The sequence below is a fragment of the Scomber japonicus genome, chromosome 22 (assembly GCF_027409825.1).
Source record: "Scomber japonicus isolate fScoJap1 chromosome 22, fScoJap1.pri, whole genome shotgun sequence".
NCBI lineage: Eukaryota > Metazoa > Chordata > Actinopteri > Scombriformes > Scombridae > Scomber > Scomber japonicus.
The window spans coordinates 1,432,324-1,452,812 of NC_070599.1; positions in this window are offsets into that span (position 1 = coordinate 1,432,324).

Here is a 20,489-nt window from a genome sequence, read left to right on the forward strand (position 1 = left end):
AACTAAGTCCCACCCCTCCATTTTAACAATGTCGTAAATCAGTGCATTAGTCTTTCCACTCAGTGCTGTCCTAACCCTAACCTTGTTTATTGAGAGAATGCACAAACAAAGTTTCACACACACAATGAAACTTACTGAAAATCAAAGCTCGGCGTTTAACTTACATGTTTGTATTTTGTTCACCTGTGGCTCAAAGGTTTTTTATTTTTGTTTAAAATTTTCCATACAGACACACATCTATACTGGCACACCACCACTTTCACTCATCACCTACTCACACAGACACGAATGTGCATGCGCAGGCTGTCAAACTCGATAGAAATGTGTGTGCGTACACATGTATGTACAGCTCCAGAGACTGTACAATTTATATTGTGCTGCATTCACAAATCAGAGAATTTGTGTCATCTTGCAGATCTGCAGTAACTCTGTTATCTGCATATGCTGGTGTGTGCGCATGTGTGTGAATAAGTGATTTTTTTCAGCTGCTCCAGGTAATTCTGAACCCTGAAGGCAGGCTGGTCAACTGGGTTTGGAAAACAATGTAGACTCGATGGGAGGAGGCTGTGAATGGTGCAATGTTGGTTTCTTGAACAAACAACACAGAAAGGACAGAGAAAAGAGTCATACCTAATTATACATGGGAGGATGGACTAGCAATCTTACAAATAGCTGATTTCACAAAACTTGTGTTTTCCTTTCTGTTCCTTTGTGTTCCCTCAGTGACATTCTGCTTATTTTTATTTATTTTTTAATCTGTTTACATAAATACTGTAGTAAATGATTTAGAAGTTACAGTCCAACATAACTATATAACAATATAATAAAAGATCTTCATTAAGTCAAACCACATTTTTTATAGTATTTTTGATAACACAACATATTTCCAGCTACAGCCATTACACCTATTTACATTTTGCCCTGTATTCTGATTCGTATCTACAGGGAAAATGCAGCATGTAATTCAGTTGTACAGTTTTTAATTTGATCTCTTTGATATCAGCCTCAGTTTACTGTTAGCTTTCCTATAGCCACATTATATATATATATATATATTTTTTTTACAGAAAAGTTCCGACAAAATCAATATAATGTGGCCAGAATATGAGTTTAAATAAATAATCATTATTAACTTAAATATGATCATAAATCTTAGTTTCCCTTCACTTAGGGAAGGTAGAGAGTCAGAGTCAGTGCGTCGTTATCCAATCCATTCCACTTGTTCATATAGAGCACGCCCACATCACTGAAATCCAGTCCATGTTTTCCCTGAAACTTCGGTTGCACTCGGTACCTGGGTACCTGTAGCATGTGTGTACAGGAGCGGAGCATACAGAACCGACTACAACATCATTAGGAGAAGAACGTGAACAAGATTATTTTCAAGAGAGTAAGTAGTATTCATCACTGCTGATAGTAACAATAACTTAGCTCCAGCAGAAAGTCCCACGTAATAACCAAATGCTCCCTATTTGACAAATAAAAACCTGGCTTGCAGCCTTGCACACTCTGTAGGAGAGAGCCCCCTGTACAAGAGGCAGCGTGAGATGCGTGCTGTATAGACGATCTCTGTGCACGTCTTACCTTTGTTGTTTTGAGGTCAAAAGTTACATTTCAGCTCTGAAAGAACGCCGCTGCTTAGCTAGCTAGTTAGTCTGAAATGCACTGTGAAGGTCCTGGTTGTTTATAGAGTTAGGTGTGCACTCTTTTTTACCATATACTATCTTTGGGGTGACTTCCTTCTGGAGCATCAACTCCAGCATCAGATGCACACAGTGAAACAAGAGCTTAGCTCATTCACGTATGATTATGTGGATGATAATAATAATAATGACAATTAGAATGATGATGATGATGATGATGATGATGATGATGATAATAATAATAATAATAATACACTAATAATAATCCTTCACTCCACCACCCCTATTGACCTGTAGGAGTCAGGGCAGAGAGAGAGAGTGAGAGGGGAGAAACCTCTACTACTGGAAAGGTGAGTCTAAAGGATTTCACAGGATAGAGTCATTTGTGATGCAGACAGTCTTGGAATTTTATGGAACTCGATATGAATATGAAATATGAAACATTTCAGTCCAAGTGCACCATATAAGACTTATTTAACTTGAGCTTTTATTTAGGAGAGTAATGTTTGGAAAGTGGAGATAGCCAAGAGAGAGATATATAGGCCTAAGAAAAATTAGCCTGGCCCAAATATTTTCATGAGTAGGCCTACCTTAATATAACTGTAATTTATGTAATTAAGTAATATTTTTCGGGGCTTGAAATTACAACCATTTTAGTCACATATGTGCCCAAAATATATTCTGTGCGACTTCAAAATATTTGGGAGTAAACAATTATTGTGTACTTTGTGAGAACACAGTTCTCTTTTTTTGCATACAGTTTTGGATAATACATGTGGGCTCTTAATGAATAATAAGCATTGGTTAAATACGGCACTGTAACTATGTGGATTTTTTCTTTTTTTATTGTTGTTAATGCTGTAAACATGCAGTACTTCCTGTGTTTGTTGTTGTACTGTGTTAGAAATGTAATGGTGGCCTAAAACATTTAGACAGTAAAGTGTCTCTGTTAAATCTGTCCAAAAGTGGAAAAGCAATTTTTCAGTTTTTATTAGCTGTTTGTGAAATTTAACGTTCGCTCACATCCTATGCATCTCCTGGGGGCTAAGCCCCCCCTGTCCTTAAAACCTAGTGACGCCCCTGCGCAATACCAATATTTCTTATTGCTGCTGCTTCACATTAAAAGTGTTCAACTGGTGAAATATATGCTGATTCTTATAGTAAAACAGCAACAGGAAATGCATTGTATTTGTCACCATAGTTAGCACCAAAAGTGATAGTTGATAGTTTGCTGTATTATTAAATTGCATTTGCCAAATGAACCAGGACTGAAATCTTAATGATTATAACATAACTAATTTTTCCTTGCACATTGTTCCATTTAATGAATGTTTGAACTTCATGTGCAGAGAGACGTGCGAGTTCGATGGCTGTTTTCACATTAATTTGCTAAAGGGTGAAAATTTCTCTGTACCCACCTTAAATCTCAGTTTCAGATTTGTGATATAACAAATTAGTTAGTACTGAGTGGTGGTCCAGTATGCAGTAAACACAGGTGTGATATATTTATGGCATGTTTATAGATTTGGGATTTTTTTAATCAGGGAGAATAAATATTTCTGAATTTTTATAAGGTATTCTGACTTTCTTACGGACTATTTTTGTATGTCTGGAAGGGACTTTTAACTACTATCTCCTCACATTCAGTCTTCTTCAGGGAGGATAAATGCATACTTGCAGTTCCAAAAATGTATTTTCTTCAAATAATAATCAAATAATCCTAGTTTAATGGCAGAACACATTTATTTTCAGGTACGTGCAACATCTAGCATAACAGCCTGACCACACTTCATGCAAATTACACAAAGTGAAAACTGCATCAAAAAATGGAGTGACACAAAATGATGTACCCCTACCACTATCAGATTCAGTGAATATCCTTCTAAGTCTGTGACATTACAGTTAAAGTAGTGATTCTTCTTCGGTTACATACAATAAGGTCACAGTAAGGTCCAAAAGGCAGGAGGTATCTGGGCCATCATACAGCTTCAAGAAGTTGTTGTGACAATCTCCAGGGTCATCCTCACTGATTTGGGTAAAGGTGACAGACACCATAGTCATAATGGTTAAGGTGGAATTATCATTTTATCAATTTTGCTCTGAAAAAGGCCTTTATACAGTGTAGTTCTTTCTCTTTGCCACAAGAGGGAGTATTCACCAAGGTGAGCGCTTGTAGATGAGCTAAAATTAGCAGTGTGTGTTGCCTTTTGACAACTTATTCCTGAGAACTCTTAAAGCTCTTCTGATGTCATTTGGGCAAATGATGCAGTAAATGATCATCACATGTAAATTTCTCATATGTTATATGTGAAAGGGTGAATTGTGTATTTTTTTCATGTGAAGATAATTGTGAAGAAGAAACATTTGGTTTAAATGAAAGAAAATCCTCATCCTGTCATAACCTCTGCTGAGATTCTGACCATGTATTTATCTAATAATCTCTCTCTTGTTAATTCTTGACTTTATAGAATTGAAAATTAAATTGTGGTTAGTTTAAGTGTAAAAAAACAACCACAAAAACAAACTTAAACCAAACTTAAATCCAAAACCATAAGCATGAAAAAGTGTTCCATAATGGAAAACTATGGTGCAATGGAATTAACCATAGTTTTCAGGACTTTAATTCTGAAAAGGAAAGAATTGCTAATACTATTTTTTGAAGAATTGGCCTGATAGATAGATAGATAGATAGATAGATAGATAGATAGATAGATAGATAGATAGATAGATAGATGTAAGCGTTTGTCTATTGTGGATGTGTGTGTGTGTGTGTGTGTGTGTGTGTGTGTGTGAAGGTCTGGAATTAATAATCATTTAGCCTCATAAAATTAACCTGGGTGCTATCACTCTAGGGTGTCCAGGTGTCCAGCTCTAGGCCGGACAGTCCGGATTTTCAATGCCCTGTCCGGCGTCCGGCGCAGCATCAAGCCAGACACATATTTGTCCTCCTTTTTGAGGCACTAGGCTTGAAGAGCAGAGTTTTTTCATCTTTGCTGGGATGCAGCACAACATCCAATCATAGACTGTAAAAAATGCATCCTACGCAGTAACATATCTGGTCTAACAAATGATTGGCTAAGAGCGGTGTCAGATAAATATCTGCTTATATCATTGGTTAAAAACATAAACAAGGGTCCATGTGCTGCTACGTCATATGACATTGATAGAAAGTTAGCATCATGCCAAAACGCAATACCTCAAAAGAACAGAAGTATTGCAGATAGTCAATCAACTATTTTGGTGGGTACACTAACCTTATGATGTCACTGATGGGCTACATGAAGTATTTATATTTATTGGGTTGAAAACAATACAGATTTTGGAAGGCTGATAACTCTATTGTTGCTATGTTGTTATTTGTACCAGTCTCTGCAGGATATAAACAGGCCCAGGGACAGTGGGGGCTTGGAAGCCATGGTGACAGAGGGGCTGTTGTCTCCTGAGCTGCTACAGAGGGTGAATGTGGAGTTTGCTTAAATACAGGTCTGCTGCACACACAAAGACACTGTGGCTGTGTGTGTGCCTAAAAGACTGAAGCACTTTAGAAATGCTATACTTTTTGAGCAGTTGAATGCTTTTTTTTTTTTACAATCTCCTTTGTTGTTTACATAAAAGGTTATTTAGGCTTTTTTAAAAAACATTTTTTTATTATGTGTGTTACCTGTTAATTGTTTTTTACATTTAAGTCCACACGTTATGCTTTGTGGCACTCTGCATTTTAAAAGATTCATCTCAGTGGTCACTTTTTGAACACCACAATGTATTGAATAAATACAAATACTGTGAACAAACACTTTTTGACTTTTCATTAATATTTTTTCCTATTCAGCTACACAAACATCGTATTTAAACCACTCAAAATTGTACTATAAATGAGAGTATACCAGAGTCCTATGTACACCGTAGTAATTTATTGATATGCCGCATAATGTCTTCCTTTTTGGTGTTATGGAAATGGTCACCTTAGCTGAGACCGGGAGCTTCTCCCGCTGCTGTTATTAGACACAGAGTTGGCAAAAGAGCCCTGCAGCCATCCAGACCATAACATCAAGCTATGTTTTTTAGCAGGGTTAGGCCATTGCACATCTGAACCTCCTTTATGCCAAGCTCCAATAGAGGAACATAGATTCAGTCCGTATCAGTGGGTGCATCCAACAGGACATATAAAAGATCAGCTAGTAGCTGCATAAAATTGCATAAATGCAGGATAAGAAATGATAGAATATGTTTGAAAATAATATTGACTATTACAGTTGATTTGGGGTGAATTTAATTATTATGCTTAATCAGAGCGGTGTGTAGTGCTTAATGCACCATCTAATGTTGGTCTCATTTAATAGAGCTCATAGACTCCATAAGTCCCTGGTTATGCCAAATTTCAAAGCCCATGTGCTGTGCCGTATCAGATGGATTGGTCTGCCCAATGAGGAGAAAAGTCTGGTCTACCTGATCTTGCAAGCACAAAAAGATGGCCCAATCAGGACAGCATTGTACCCGCCCCAGTGTTTAATTTGTAAATAATTGCTCATGAGGGACTTTCACTAATAGTGTCACAGAGGTATCAGGACACCCCACATGTCTTTTTTTTTTTTTTTTTAATATATATTTTGGGCTTTTTTCCTTTAGTGGACAGGTTAGTATAGATAGACAGGAAACAGGAGGCAGAGAGGGGGGAATGACACGCAGGATAGGACTGCTTAGTGCGGGTTTCGAACCGGGGTCGCCTGCAGCGAGGACAACAGCCTCAACACATGTGGCGGGCGCTCCTCCCACTGAGCTAAACTCCGCCACAGGACACCTCACATGTCTGTGGGACGGAGGGCTGTGGGAACATTGTAATAATTGTAATAATCTCTTAGAAATGTGGGAACATACAGTAGGGCCTAAATTTAAATAATTTCTTAGAAACGTGGGAACAACGTAGGGCTGTGGGTAAACAGTGCTGTGGGAACATAGAGCTGTGGGAAGATAGACACACTCCCAGTCCATCAGTCTGATAATCATACAACACAGTTATAAGAGTGATGGCAGCTTTACCTCTTGCCTTTGTCCGCTACTCCGCGGCGTACCCTGACTTTGTGGAGGCAGTCGGGTACCACTGTGCGTTCCTGGAGGCATGGGCAAAGTCAGGAGGGACAGGCACTTCTTTGCTTTGGGGACTTCAAATGTGAGACCCTGTAGAGCCTGTACCAGTCGGAGGACCCAGTATTGGGTAAAATGTAATAACGTGTGCATTGTAATGTAGCTCCTGTGGTGATTACATTTATCTAACAAGCTGTCTGATTTGCACAGGTTTGTCAACTACCTCCGGAGGAAGGCCCCAGCTCCCGAGATGCAGATGGAGAGTGCCGTCCGCTTCATGTGGAAGAGAGACAGGCAGAGAGCTACTCTTGCTGTAAGTATTTGTCATGTTGTGACATTATACATGCTGTTGTATGTCATTTATTCCCCTTGTAGGCCTCTTGGCCCTGTGATGAACGCCTTTCTCTCTGGGCAGAGTTCTCTGTCTGGGGTGGAAATGCAGGCCAAGGTGCAGGAGCTGAGGACACCAAAACCTGCATTTCCAGTGTTCCAGTGCAGTCTAATCACATATAGAGTACAACTTGCCTGTTTTTATGTTCACAGTTTTTGCTGCTTTTTTGTTGATTCCCTCTGACTGTGATTTTTTTATTTTTTTATTAACTTTTTAATTTTTTTATTAACTCTTTTGCACTGCCAAGGAATGCACTTCATTTCGTTATACCTGTTACAATGACGATAAAGATATTCTGATTCTCCAGACCCTCTTCCTTCAACATCATCTGAGGAGCCTTCAGATGAAGAGCTGGTGAAGGCTGTAGTTGACACAGAAGAGTGTAAGTAGCAAAAATAAAGTGGTATATTGTTTATGAAAGAGAGGCTGCTCTTAATATTTTGCTCTCTACCCTGCAAATATTTGAGATTATTGAAAATTGTTTTAAATTAAATGTTCTGGTTTCTACCTTTGAGAAACCAGAACATTGTACATTGTTCAAACTGTAAAAACATGCTGCAAGTCTCTAATCTTTTTTTTCATCTTACTGAAACACTGTATTTCTCTTTAAGCCTCCCAAGTACTGGCCCCTCTCTTTCTCTGGCTGCATCCACCTCCTACCATTGCCACCACCACAGCAGCACCACATGAGGGGGCTGGGCTCCACACCAGCATTGCCACCTCCACCTGCTGCAGAGGACTTGGAGGAGATGTCCAGGCCTGCCTTCCTTCCTCCCTCCCTCACCACCTGCTAGCTGTCTGTCAAACAGTAAATGTTTCCTGTCAGGTCTCAGAGGTCAGTGCTGTCCTCACCCATGAAGTCATTTCCTAAGATATTAAAGTGCTTTGTATGTTTCTCTTGTTCTCCCTCCAGCTACTGCCTGTGTCCTTTAATGGAGAATGTATGTAAACTCTAACTTCGTCACAAAGAGAATCACAAGATACACTTTCTGCTTGTCATGAAAATTGTTTTTCTAACTCTGAATGCAACCAAACTGCAGAACTAGAAGGTAAAAGGTAACTAGAAGGTAAAACAGGGCATACCTGTTTTACCTCTGCAACTATGTATCTCCTGAGGGGTATTGCACAAAAGTAGAATAAAGAAATCCAGGATAACTGAGCAAGCGCAGCTTGATCTAGTCTGACCGGAGCATCTTGGCTTAATCGGTTGCACGTTTGCTGAGCCAGGATGAAAAGGTGCCGCTATGTCAAGCCAGGTGTAGATAGTTGGGATAAGTGCATGGTCACGGCATTCTCAAATAGATCCATGGCATCGATCACAGAATCACAGATTGGAAAATGGAAAGGTGTCGCGCGTTATACTTCACGGCCGCTGAACAACAGCTCCTGATGGAATTTCATGATGAGGTTAAAGAAATTATGAGAAAAAAGGCAACACAAAGTACTGTTATTAAGGCAAGGGAGAAAGCCTGGCAGACAATCGCGGACCGGCTCAATACGTACAGTAAGTAGTGTAAAAATGTACAATTAATACACAGTGCCACTAGAACTGTCATAATTACAATTAAAGGACTAAAGAAGTTACTGTCCAAGCCCACTAATCAACAGTTGTACACTTTGATTTAAATGTGGCAAGTAAAAGTGCATGCTACTCAGGAAATATAATTAAGTGCAAACAATTATCCACAGTGTGTGTCAATGTTATCTATTTAATCTGTTTTTCCTATATTATGTGTTTTGTCTATTTCATTGATCTTGTCTGGCCAGAAGAGGTCCTGGCAGCAAGTCAAAATTAAATATAAGAACATTTTGCAAGCTGGTAAGTGACTTCAGTTTAGATTACAGTGAACAAATGAGGTGAATAGATTAGGTGTCTGACATATTGAATGTATGATTTGTAGCAGTAAAAACAAAAAGCCCATACAACTGGCACGGGGGGTGGCCCACCAAGCCAGGATATGACCCCAGCAAAGGAGCTGGCACTCCACCTTAACAAAGGGAGGCCAGTGATGGAGGGGATCCCGGTAGGGACTGTCACAGACTGTGTCCCAGCAATGGGCACTGACTGTTTCATACAAGGTATATAATGCAGCACTACTGCACATGAAAACAATCAAAAAATATATTACTGTCTGACTTTGGATTTTCTTGCAGTGTCTGGGAACACAGTCACTCTATTGGAGCCACCAGAAGACGATCTGGTGAGTTAATTTTATTGAAATCACAGGCCTGTCATATCCTGTCAAAAATCCTAATAAAAGTTCTTGTATGTATACGGCAGGGGGAAGGCACATCTGCAGCTGCAGGATGCACTTCTGCAGTTGAGGAGACAGTGTTGCTGGACTCCAGGCTTGAGGTCAATTTTGTGGAAATGTCTTGCTCATTTAGCCCATAATGGATATGAAGTCAGTGATTTGGTGCAAATAGAAAATAACGTGTAACAGGACCCAGACGCTGCTCAGCCTCAGAAGCAGCCAAGTAACATTGTGAGTATTGGCTAAAGTAAATCTACATTATGCACAAATCCTGCTGTGCTAATCGGCATTTCTTTTACAGAATTCACAAACTGTCAGGAGTCCGTACATTAAACACCTCAAGAGGCAAATCGAGCTGGCAGTGGTGAAAATTCAAGTAAAAAAGAGAGAGCTTAAAGACATGGAGCTTGATTCACAAATGAAGCACAAGACCCTCAGGAAACTGGACCTGGAGATTGAAAAACTAGAGAGAGAAGTGAGTATGTCAGTGCACACTGTAACCATAACTGTTTATGCTGTGTATTAATTGTTACTTTTCCCTCTGTATTCCAGGTTCCAGACAAATGAGGACTGCAAAATAAAATAAAAACTTCAACTGGAAAACACTGTGATGTCCTCCCTCCTTCATGAGTGTGTTTAGTGAAGTGAAAACCACACACTGTGCTACCAATGCCAGACTTATGATATTTTATAGGTAACTTAAATCCAAAGCTAACTGAAAAAATTCTCAATGTAATGCTCTGACAAACCTGCCATCCTGCCGTCCCCTCTTCGGGCTGTGCCCGGCCAGGCCCCATGGACGAAGGCCAGCCACCAGGCGCTCGCCCCCGAGCCCCACCCCTAGGCCTGGCTCGGGGGGGGGGGGCGGTGACCCGCATCCCGTGAGGGACATGAAAAACCACTTATGGTACTCATCATTGGGGTCTTTTGAGCTACCTTTTGTCTGGCCCCTCCCCCTGGACCTGTTTGCCATGGGACACCCTACCAGGGGCATAAAAGTGAGCTCTGAGCTCCTTGGGAAACGCAAACCCCTCCACCATGATAAGGTAGTAGCTCAGGGAGGGGCATTATAATTTCTCCTTTCATAAACACAAATGTTAGTATGGGTACATTATGTTAATAATCAATTATCTATCATGGAATAAGTAGAATAGCAATGTGTTATGCTTGATCATATTAATCCTTTTCAGGTTTTAATGAATGGCAGCTTGATGAATCAAGCTGATGTCATATCAATGCCAGAATAATACATCCTGTGTTCTGTGTAAATAGGTTATAGTATGCTTTTTATAATTAGGATTAAATACTGAATGAATGATGATGATGAAAAGTTTCATGGTAAGAAGCTGGAAATTAGATCCTAAGAGTAGCTGTGATTAATCTGATTGGCTGACACACAAGCCCTCCCCAGGAGCAAAACCAGCTGCACCCACCTGAAACTGGCTTTGCTGACCTGGATGGGCTTTGCGTTGTTCAGGTTTTGCTTTGTCCATCTTTTCTTTTCTTCACCTCACACATTCTTAACTTAGTCACCTCCTTCTGAAGGACGGACAGCTGAGACCCTCCATGGATTAAAGTAGGATCCAAATATTGCATTAATCAAGGGTTGATGTCAGATCGAGTAATTCAAATTTTCTTCAAAAGTAAAACTCAGTAAAACTTACAAGTTTTCTTAGTTTCCACATAATTACATATCCTTCATTCAAATTCATCGTTCATCTATGATCATCTTTCATTCATGTCGCTATATCGAGTAATAATCGGTTGAATTCATACTGCATTGTATCATTACATTTATTTATACATCATTTATTAGTAGTGTGTAGTTAATAAGTAGTATGTCTATTCTTTGAAGTGATACAGGGGATCTATTGAACCGTAGAGCCATGAACTTTAGATATTTGACTGATTCAGAAATGTATTGATTTATTATTATGATTTATTGATTTATTAATTAAGCTTATCAAACAACCAATTAAGTAAAAATCTTTTTTTTCTTTCTAACCCTAACCCTCTTTTTCCTTCTTAGGAAGGTGGTGACCCTGATTATGAGAGCTATTTTTAATATCTTTTAATATCCATAATTTGCTACACAAGAATATATCATTAAAAAAGCTGTGAACTACTGAAGCCATTACTGAACTCATGTTTTTCCTCTCTTGCCATTAATTAAGGAAATCTCCACAACAAAACTGGTGTCAGAAGTGTGATCGCTAGAGAGTTCGTGGATGCCCTACGGGACTGTCGGAGGGGTCACCCGAGAGTGACCCTCGCTCTTTCCTCTCCCTCGACACGAGAGGACCGACGACCATGAGGACATTGGTCAACTCCACAGCAGTCCCAAATAACGAACAATTTCCTTCTAAACTGGGTGAGATGTTGAAATGATTTCAGTAACTTTAAATGTGAACATTTAAAAGAGTGCAAAATTACATCACTGAGTCATACCACTAAATCTGTCTATTATGTAGCGTCGTGGTAGAGGTTTAAGGGGAAGATTAAGGTATTAAAAGTCTTTTGACTCCTTAACAAGTTCCGTCTGGGATGGTGGCTTTTATCTTTGATTGTGCTGTAAAACAGATCCAAGATTTGTAGTGACGACTGCGTCTAAAAGAAAGATTAGCTAATATAGGAAATAGGTCCAGAGAGCCAGAGGGCCATCTGGTAGAATACATGACAAGAACCTACGGAAAGGACAGTGTTAAGTGGTTGTCTATGTGGTCGGAATAATTTGGATTCCCAGAAGGGGGATAGTGGAGTAAGAGACAATTATAAACTTTAAGAGAAAAACTGGAACAAAAAAAGAGGGAAATTGGAGAAGAAAAAGAAAATGGATTCAAAATTGATTCTGATTTTAATTATGCAGCCCATATATCAATGGAGACAGTAGACAGGAGTCCAGGATGTCTTGTATTGAAAAGGTTTATTTACTTCATGAAGGAGAAGCGAACGAATGATCAGTACACGTTATATGCCCTGATGCTTCCTTCAATTCTGAAGCTTCTCTCCTCCGGGGATAGACTTTAAACCACACAGATAATGCCCATAGTTGGGCCATGCCCAAATATGGGCAGATCCAACACATCTAAAATATACAGAATTTAGTCTACTGGTCTATAGACAAAACATTTCTTATACCTTACTTAGGACCTTTGTCCTACATCCAACACTATATCAAACCTCTGACTCCAGTTGCCTCTACCCCATTCAGGGAAAACAGTCAAACACATATCTGACCTCGGCTGCTATAGCAACCCTATCAGAATGCCTCATGTTTTCCCCAAAAGAAGCTGACTCACTGCTTACCACTATCTCAAAGGGAGACAGTGTCTAATCCTATCATTTGGTGAGGCCTTGCGATGACCGCAAAGCCTAGTTTGACCCAGTGCATATGAATGATGGAAAATTCCCTAACACCGCCGAGACTCATCTCTGCTAAAACACCTAGCTGCGGAAGGTCACAAAGCCAGTTTGTCCAAACTGCAATGGCTCCGACAGGAATTCCAAAACCTATTACAAAGAAACAGATTATGTCTTTTCTGGATATGTGTTCCTGTTGCAGAAACTTCATCCTTGACTACTCTGTCCTCAAGGCTCCACTCCAATTTCATTTGCAAACAATTTACTCAACTTACCAGCTCGTAGTACTTTTTTGCAGTCACTTTTCTGGGTCATGTGATCACAGCAGAGGGCATCAATCAATCAATCTTTATTTGTATAGCACCAAATCACAACAAAGTTATCTCAAGGCACTTTACACAGAGCAGGTTCTAAACCTAACTTTGAAGAGACCAAACATTCCCACATGAGCAACAGTGGCAAGAAAAAACTCCCTTTTAACAGGAAGAAACCTCAGGCAGAACCAGACTCAGAGAGGGCGGCCATCTGCCTCGACCGATTGGGGATGAGGGGAGAGAAAGGAAGGATAGAGGAGAGAAGCAGAATGAAAATCAACAATGAAGCCAGAAGGTCCGGGACTGGAATCTGTCATCCGGACATCTACAGGCCCAGATTACCTGTGAGACGAGAAAGCACAGACAACTCTGGGGAAGAGGTTTAGGTTATTGAACGCAATTAATAGAACATGAATGTTAATGGATATAGATGGATGGATAGAGAGAGAGAGGGAGGAGGAGAGAGGAGCTCAGTGCATCATGGGAGTCCCCCAGCAGTCTAAGCCTATAGCAGCATAAGCTAAGAGCTCTAAGAGCCCTAACTATAAGCTTTATCAAAAAGGAAAGTTTTAAGCCTACTCTTAAATGTAGGGAGGGTGTCTGCCCCCCGGACCAAATCTGGAAGATGGTTCCACAGGAGAGGAGCCTGATAGCTGAAGGCTCTACCTCCTGTTCTACTTTTAGAGATACTGGGAACCACAAGTATTCCTGCATGCTGGGAGCGCAGTGTTCTAATAGGTACACAAGGTACTGTCAGCTCTTTAAGATATGATGGAGCCTGACCATTAAGAGCTTTGAAGGTGAGGAGAAGGATTTTGAATTCTATTCTGAATTTTACGGGAAACCAATGCAGTGAAGCCAAGATGGGAGTAATACATTATGATCTCTCTTTCTAGTTTTTGTCAGAACACGAGCAGCTGCATTCTGGACCAGCTGGAGAGTCTTTAGAGACTTGTTAGGACAGCCTGATAATAATGAATTACAGTAGTCCAGCCTAGAAGTAACAAATGCATGGATAAGTTCTTCAGCATCATTTTGAGACAGGATATGTCTAATACTTGCAATATTACACAGATGAAAGAAGGCAGTCCTTGAAAGTCCTTGCTCTCTTCCTCCACCACAATCGGCTTCGTAGAAGTCAAAACAGCAACTGGACTTGCATAGTTCCCATAGTTGCTATGGAAGCGAACCGTGAGTAGTAAGTAATATTTTACTTCCAGAAGTTGCACCCGGTATATACAGGTCAGGGTTAAACAGCCTCCCTGCTGTTAGCCATTAGGCCTAATGTGTTGTTGTTTTGTTAACTTTTATTTAATGTTGTGCTCAGCAAAACAACTGCTTATGATAGGCCTATTCATATATTAATGTTACTCCATGTGGACTGTTATGACAGGGAGAGTTGCAGGATACTAACTATCACAATTACTCCCAAACTGTTCAATACATTCAAATTTAAATATCTGTCTGTTCCTAAACTTACCTCTTTTTTCTCTGACATCTTGACCCGCCCTACTCTGCGTCGGACTGGCTCTGACCTGGAGACAGTAGTGGCCAATCAGAAAGGAGGTGGGGTTGAGGGGCCGTCTATTCAATGCCCGCCCCCTTTGTGCCAAAACTCAGCAAAGGCGAGCGAGTAGAAGGCACAGAGAGTGACAGCGAGCGCGCAGAGAGTGACAGCAAGCGTGCAGAGAATGACCGCGAGCGTGTACACAGAGACCGTGAGCGCGCAGAGAGTGACGGCGAGCGCGCAGAGAGTGGTCTTTATGCGCGCTGATTATGGTTTTTATACGCGTGATATTTGGCACTGAAATGACGCCATACATGATATCCTAAACCCAGACTGAAATACTTGACTATACTAGTCATAAGAGCTTATGTAAACACGTATTAGTATTTACAGTAGGAGACATTTACACTTTATGTGCCAAGATGTACAGATGAAGTTACAATAAATGCATTACATTCATGAGATCACTTGTCATACGCAGGAGGGAATAAGGGCGGGCCCCAGAGCCGAGTCCCAAGGGCGAAGCGGGAGGCACAGGCCGGGCTAGGCGAAGAGGATTTGGGAGTGCTGCCAGTAACACGCTCCATCCCTCCACACCCTGATTGGGACCCGTGCTCCAGGAACCACACCCGAGACTCCATGTGAATAGACATTATGATATACTTTTATTGTGCAAACAGTGGGATAATTACCCTCAAAGGCAGAGCAGTAGACACATCACACAATGAAAAATAATACACTCTTCTGATAAATCAGACCTAATTGACACCCAGGGGCCAGGGCTGTGGCCATTCACATGTAGAAAGAAAGAAAAAATGATGTTTAGGGGGGACAATATTAGCTTGAGACCGAATTAGGCTAGGGGAGAACTGGTTGTGTTTAGAGAAAAGTACAGGTAATCTGTAAATAGGAGCACTAAACCCAAGCGCCAGCGGTTAGGTTTAGACAGGGGGCCTGTAACGGTGAAGTTTAGGCAGGAAGCCAGTATCAGCCTGGGAAAGTAAGAGGGTCAAGTTGAGGCACTAATCCCTGACATTTAGGTTCAGGCAAGAATCCTGTGTCCGCCTCAGGAAGTAAAAGGTTGAGTTGAGGGGAAAGCCCTGTGACAAAAAAGGAAGCAATTTGCCTTAGACTGTAAAACAGACTGTGAGGCAGTCTGTGGTTTATGTTTTTTTATTTGAGATTTGACCAAATGATCTTGTAAATTTTCATTCTCCTTCCTGTAGGCCGCAATCATCCTCAGGTCTAAAGGAGGTTGTTGTTCACTAATTGTGTTAATTAAATTGTTTCTGATGTGTTGCACCAGGGCCACTGTAGACTGTGAAAATGTGGTGACAAAAGGAATGGCTGTAGAGACTGGGATCGGCTTTGTGAGCTGGAAAACCCTGAAGCAGGCTCTCAGGAAGGTCCTGGAGTACCCTCTGCTGGTCAAGGTGGTGAAGAGCACCTTAGTGGCCTCCCTAAAGTCTTCCTGCCCAGTGCAGATCCTTTGGAACCTGAGCAACTGTGACTTGATGAGACCTGCAAAAGGTGTGTTTTGGATGGAAGCTGCTCTTATGGAGCAGGGCATGAGTGTCTGTTTCTTTGAAGAAGACTCTAACATCCAAATGCAGGTGAGTAAGGAAAAGAGGTCCCTTAAATGTGGTGGTGTCTAAAAAGTCGACAGAGGAGGGGTGTGTGGTGGCTTTGAGTTTGATGGATGGGTTATGGTTGTTGAGAGTGTTTAACATATAATGAATAATACAGAGGTGTCTAATACAGAGCAATGTAAAAGGGAAGGCATGATATCCTAAACCCAGACTGAAAAACTTGACTATACTAGTCATAAGAGCTTATGTAAACACATATTAGTATTTACAGTAGGAGAAATTTACACTTTATGTGCCAAGATGTACAGATGAAGTTACAATAAATGCATTACATTCATGAGATCACTTGTCATACACAGGAGGGAATAAGGGCGGGCCCCAGAGCCGAGTCCCAAGGGTGAAGCGGGAGGCACAGGCCGGGTTAGGCGAAGAGGATTTGGGACTGCTGCCAGTGACACGCTCCATCCCTCCACACCCTGATTGGGACCCATGCTCTAGGAACCACACCCGAGACTCCATGTGAATAGACATTATGATATACTTTTATTGTGCAAACAGTGGGATAATTACCCTCAAAGGCAGAGCAGTAGACACATCACACAATGAAAAATAATACACTCTTCTGATAAATCAGACCTAATTGACACCCAGGGGCCAGGGCTGTGGCCATTCACATGTAGAAAGAAAGAAAAAATGATGTTTAGGGGGGACAATATTAGCTTGAGACCGAATTAGGCAAGGGGAGAACTGGTTGTGTTTAGAGAAAAGTACAGGTAGTCTGTAAATAGGAGCACTAAACCCAAGCGCCAGCGGTTAGGTTTAGACAAGGGGCCTGTAACAGTTAAGTTTAGGCAGGAAGCCAGTATCAGCCTGGGAAAGTAAGAGGGTTAAGTTGAGGCACTAATCCCTGACATTTAGGTTCAGGCAAGAATCCTGTGTCCGCCTCAGGAAGTAAAAGGTTGAGTTGAGGGGAAAGCCCTGTGACAAAAAAGGAAGCAATTTGCCTTAGACTGTAAAACAGACTGTGAGGCAGTCTGTGGTATATGTTTTTTTATTTGAGATTTGACCAAATGATCTTGTAAATTTTCATTCTCCTTCCTGTAGGCCGCAATCATCCTCAGGTCTAAAGGAGGTTGTTGTTCACTAATTGTGTTAATTAAATTGTTTCTGATGTGTTGCACCAGGGCCACTGTAGACTGTGAAAATGTGGTGACAAAAGGAATGGCTGTAGAGACTGGGGTCGGCTTTGTGAGCTGGGAAACCCTGAAGCAGGCTCTCAGGAAGGTCCTGGAGTACCCTGTGCTGGTCAAGGTGGTGAAGAGCACCTTAGTGTCCTCCCTAAAGTCTTCCTGCCCAGTGCAGATCCTTTGGAACCTGAGCAACTGTGACTTGATGAGACCTGCAAAAGGTGTGTTTTGGATGGAAGCTGCTCTTATGGAGCAGGGCATGAGTGTCTGTGTCTTTGAAGAAGACTCTAACATCCAAATGCAGGTGAGTAAGGAAAAGAGGTCCCTTAAATGTGGTGGTGTCTAAAAAGTCGACAGAGGAGAGGTGTGTGGTGGCTTTGAGTTTGATGGATGGGTTATGGTTGTTGAGAGTGTTTAACATGTAATGAATAATACAGAGGTGTCTAATACAGAGCACATGTAAAAGGGAAGGCATGATATCCTAAACCCAGACGGAAAAACTTGACTATACTAGTCATAAGAGCTTATGTAAACACATATTAGTATTTACAGTAGGAGAAATTTACACTTTATGTTCCGAGATGTACAGATGAAGTTACAATAAATGCATTACATTCATGAGATCACTTGTCATACACAGGAGGGAATAAGGGCGGGCCCCAGAGCCGAGTCCCAAGGGCGAAGCGGGAGGCACAGGCCGGGTTAGGCGAAGAGGATTTGGGACTGCTGCCAGTAACACGCTCCATCCCTCCACACCCTGATTGGGACCCGTGCTCCAGGAACCACACCCGAGACTCCATGTGAATAGACATTATGATATACTTTTATTGTACAAACAGTGGGATAATTACCCTCAAAGGCAGAGCAGTAGACACATCACACAATGAAAAATAATACGCTCTTCTGATAAATCAGACCTAATTGACACCCAGAGGCCAGGGTTGTGGCCATTCACATGTAGTAAGAAAGAATAAAATAATGTTTAGGGGGGACAATATTAGCTTGAGACCGAATTAGGCTAGGGCAGAACTGGTTGTGTTTAGAGAAAAGTACAGGTAATCTGTGAATAGGAGCACTAAACCCAAGCGCCAGCGGTTAGGTTTAGACAAGGGGCCTGTAACAGTTAAGTTTAGGCAGGAAGCCAGTATCAGCCTGGGAAAGTAAGAGGGTTAAGTTGAGGCACTAATCCCTGACATTTAGGTTCAGGCAAGAATCCTGTGTCCGCCTCAGGAAGTAAAAGGTTGAGTTGAGGGGAAAGCCCTGTGACAAAAAAGGAAGCAATTTGCCTTAGACTGTAAAACAGACTGTGAGGCAGTCTGTGGTATAAGTTTTTTTAATTGAGATTTGACCAAACGATCTTGTAAATTTTCATTCTCCTTCCTGTAGGCCGCAATCATCCTCAGGTCTAAAGGAGGTTGTTGTTCACTAATTGTGTTAATTAAATTGTTTCTGATGTGTTGCACCAGGGCCACTGTAGACTGTGAAAATGTGGTGACAAAAGGAATGGCTGTAGAGACTGGGATCGGCTTTGTGAGCTGGAAAACCCTGAAGCAGGCTCTCAGGAAGGTCCTGGAGTACCCTCTGCTGGTCAAGGTGGTGAAGGTCACCTTAGTGGCCTCTCTAAAGTCTTCCTGCCCAGTGCAGATCCTTTGGAACCTGAGCAACTGTGACTTGATGAGACCTGCAAAAGGTGTGTTTTGGATGGAAGCTGCTCTTATGGAGCAGGGCATGAGTGTCTGTGTCTTTGAAGAAGACTCTAACATCCAAATGCAGGTGAGTAAGGAAAAGAGGTCCCTTAAATGTGGTGGTGTCTAAAAAGTCGACAGAGGAGGGGTGTGTGGTGGCTTTGAGTTTGATGGATGGGTTATGGTTGTTGAGAGTGTTTAACATATAATGAATAATACAGAGGTGTCTAATACAGAGCACATGTAAAAGGGAAGGCATGATATCCTAAACCCAGACTGAAAAACTTGACTATACTAGTCATAAGAACTTATGTAAACACATATTAGTATTTACAGTAGGAGAAATTTACACTTTATGTGCCAAGATGTACAGATGAAGTTACAATAAATGCATTACATTCATGAGATCACTTGTCATACACAGGAGGGAATAAGGGCGGGCCCCAGAGCCGAGTCCCAAGGGCGAAGCGGGAGGCACAGGCCGGGTTAGGCGAAGAGGATTTGGGACTGCTGCCAGTAACACGCTCCATCCCTCCACACCCTGATTGGGACCCGTGCTCCAGGAACCACACCCGAGACTCCATGTGAATAGACATTATGATATACTTTTATTGTACAAACAGTGGGATAATTACCCTCAAAGGCAGAGCAGTAGACACATCACACAATGAAAAATAATACACTCTTCTGATAAATCAGACCTAATTGACACCCAGGGGCCAGGGCTGTGGCCATTCACATGTAGTAAGAAAGAAAAAAATGATGTTTAGGGGGGACAATATTAGCTTGAGACCGAATTAGGCTAGGGGAGAACTGGTTGTGTTTAGAGAAAAGTACAGGTAGTCTGTAAATAGGAGCACTAAACCCAAGCGCCAGCGGTTAGGTTTAGACAAGGGGCTGTAACAGTTAATTTTAGGCAGGAAGCCAGTATCAGCCTGGGAAAGTAAGAGGGTTAAGTTGAGGCACTAATCCCTGACATTTAGGTTCAGGCAAGAATCCTGTGTCCGCCTCAGGAAGTAAAAGGTTGAGTTGAGGGGAAAGCCCTGTGACAAAAAAGGAAGCAATTTGCCTTAGACTGTAAAACAGACTGTGAGGCAGTCTGTGGTATAAGTTTTTTTAATTGAGATTTGACCAAACGATCTTGTACATTTACATTCTCCTTCCTGTAGGCCGCAATCATCCTCAGGTCTAAAGGAGGTTGTTGTTCACTAATTGTGTTAATTAAATTGTTTCTGATGTGTTGCACCAGGGCCACTGTAGACTGTGAAAATGTGGTGACAAAAGGAATGGCTATAGAGACTGGGATCGGCTTTGTGAGCTGGAAAACCCTGAAGCAGGCTCTCAGGAAGGTCCTGGAGTACCCTCTGCTGGTCAAGGTGGTGAAGGTCACCTTAGTGGCCTCCCTAAAGTCTTCCTGCCCAGTGCAGATCCTTTGGAACCTGAGCAACTGTGACTTGATGAGACCTGCAAAAGGTG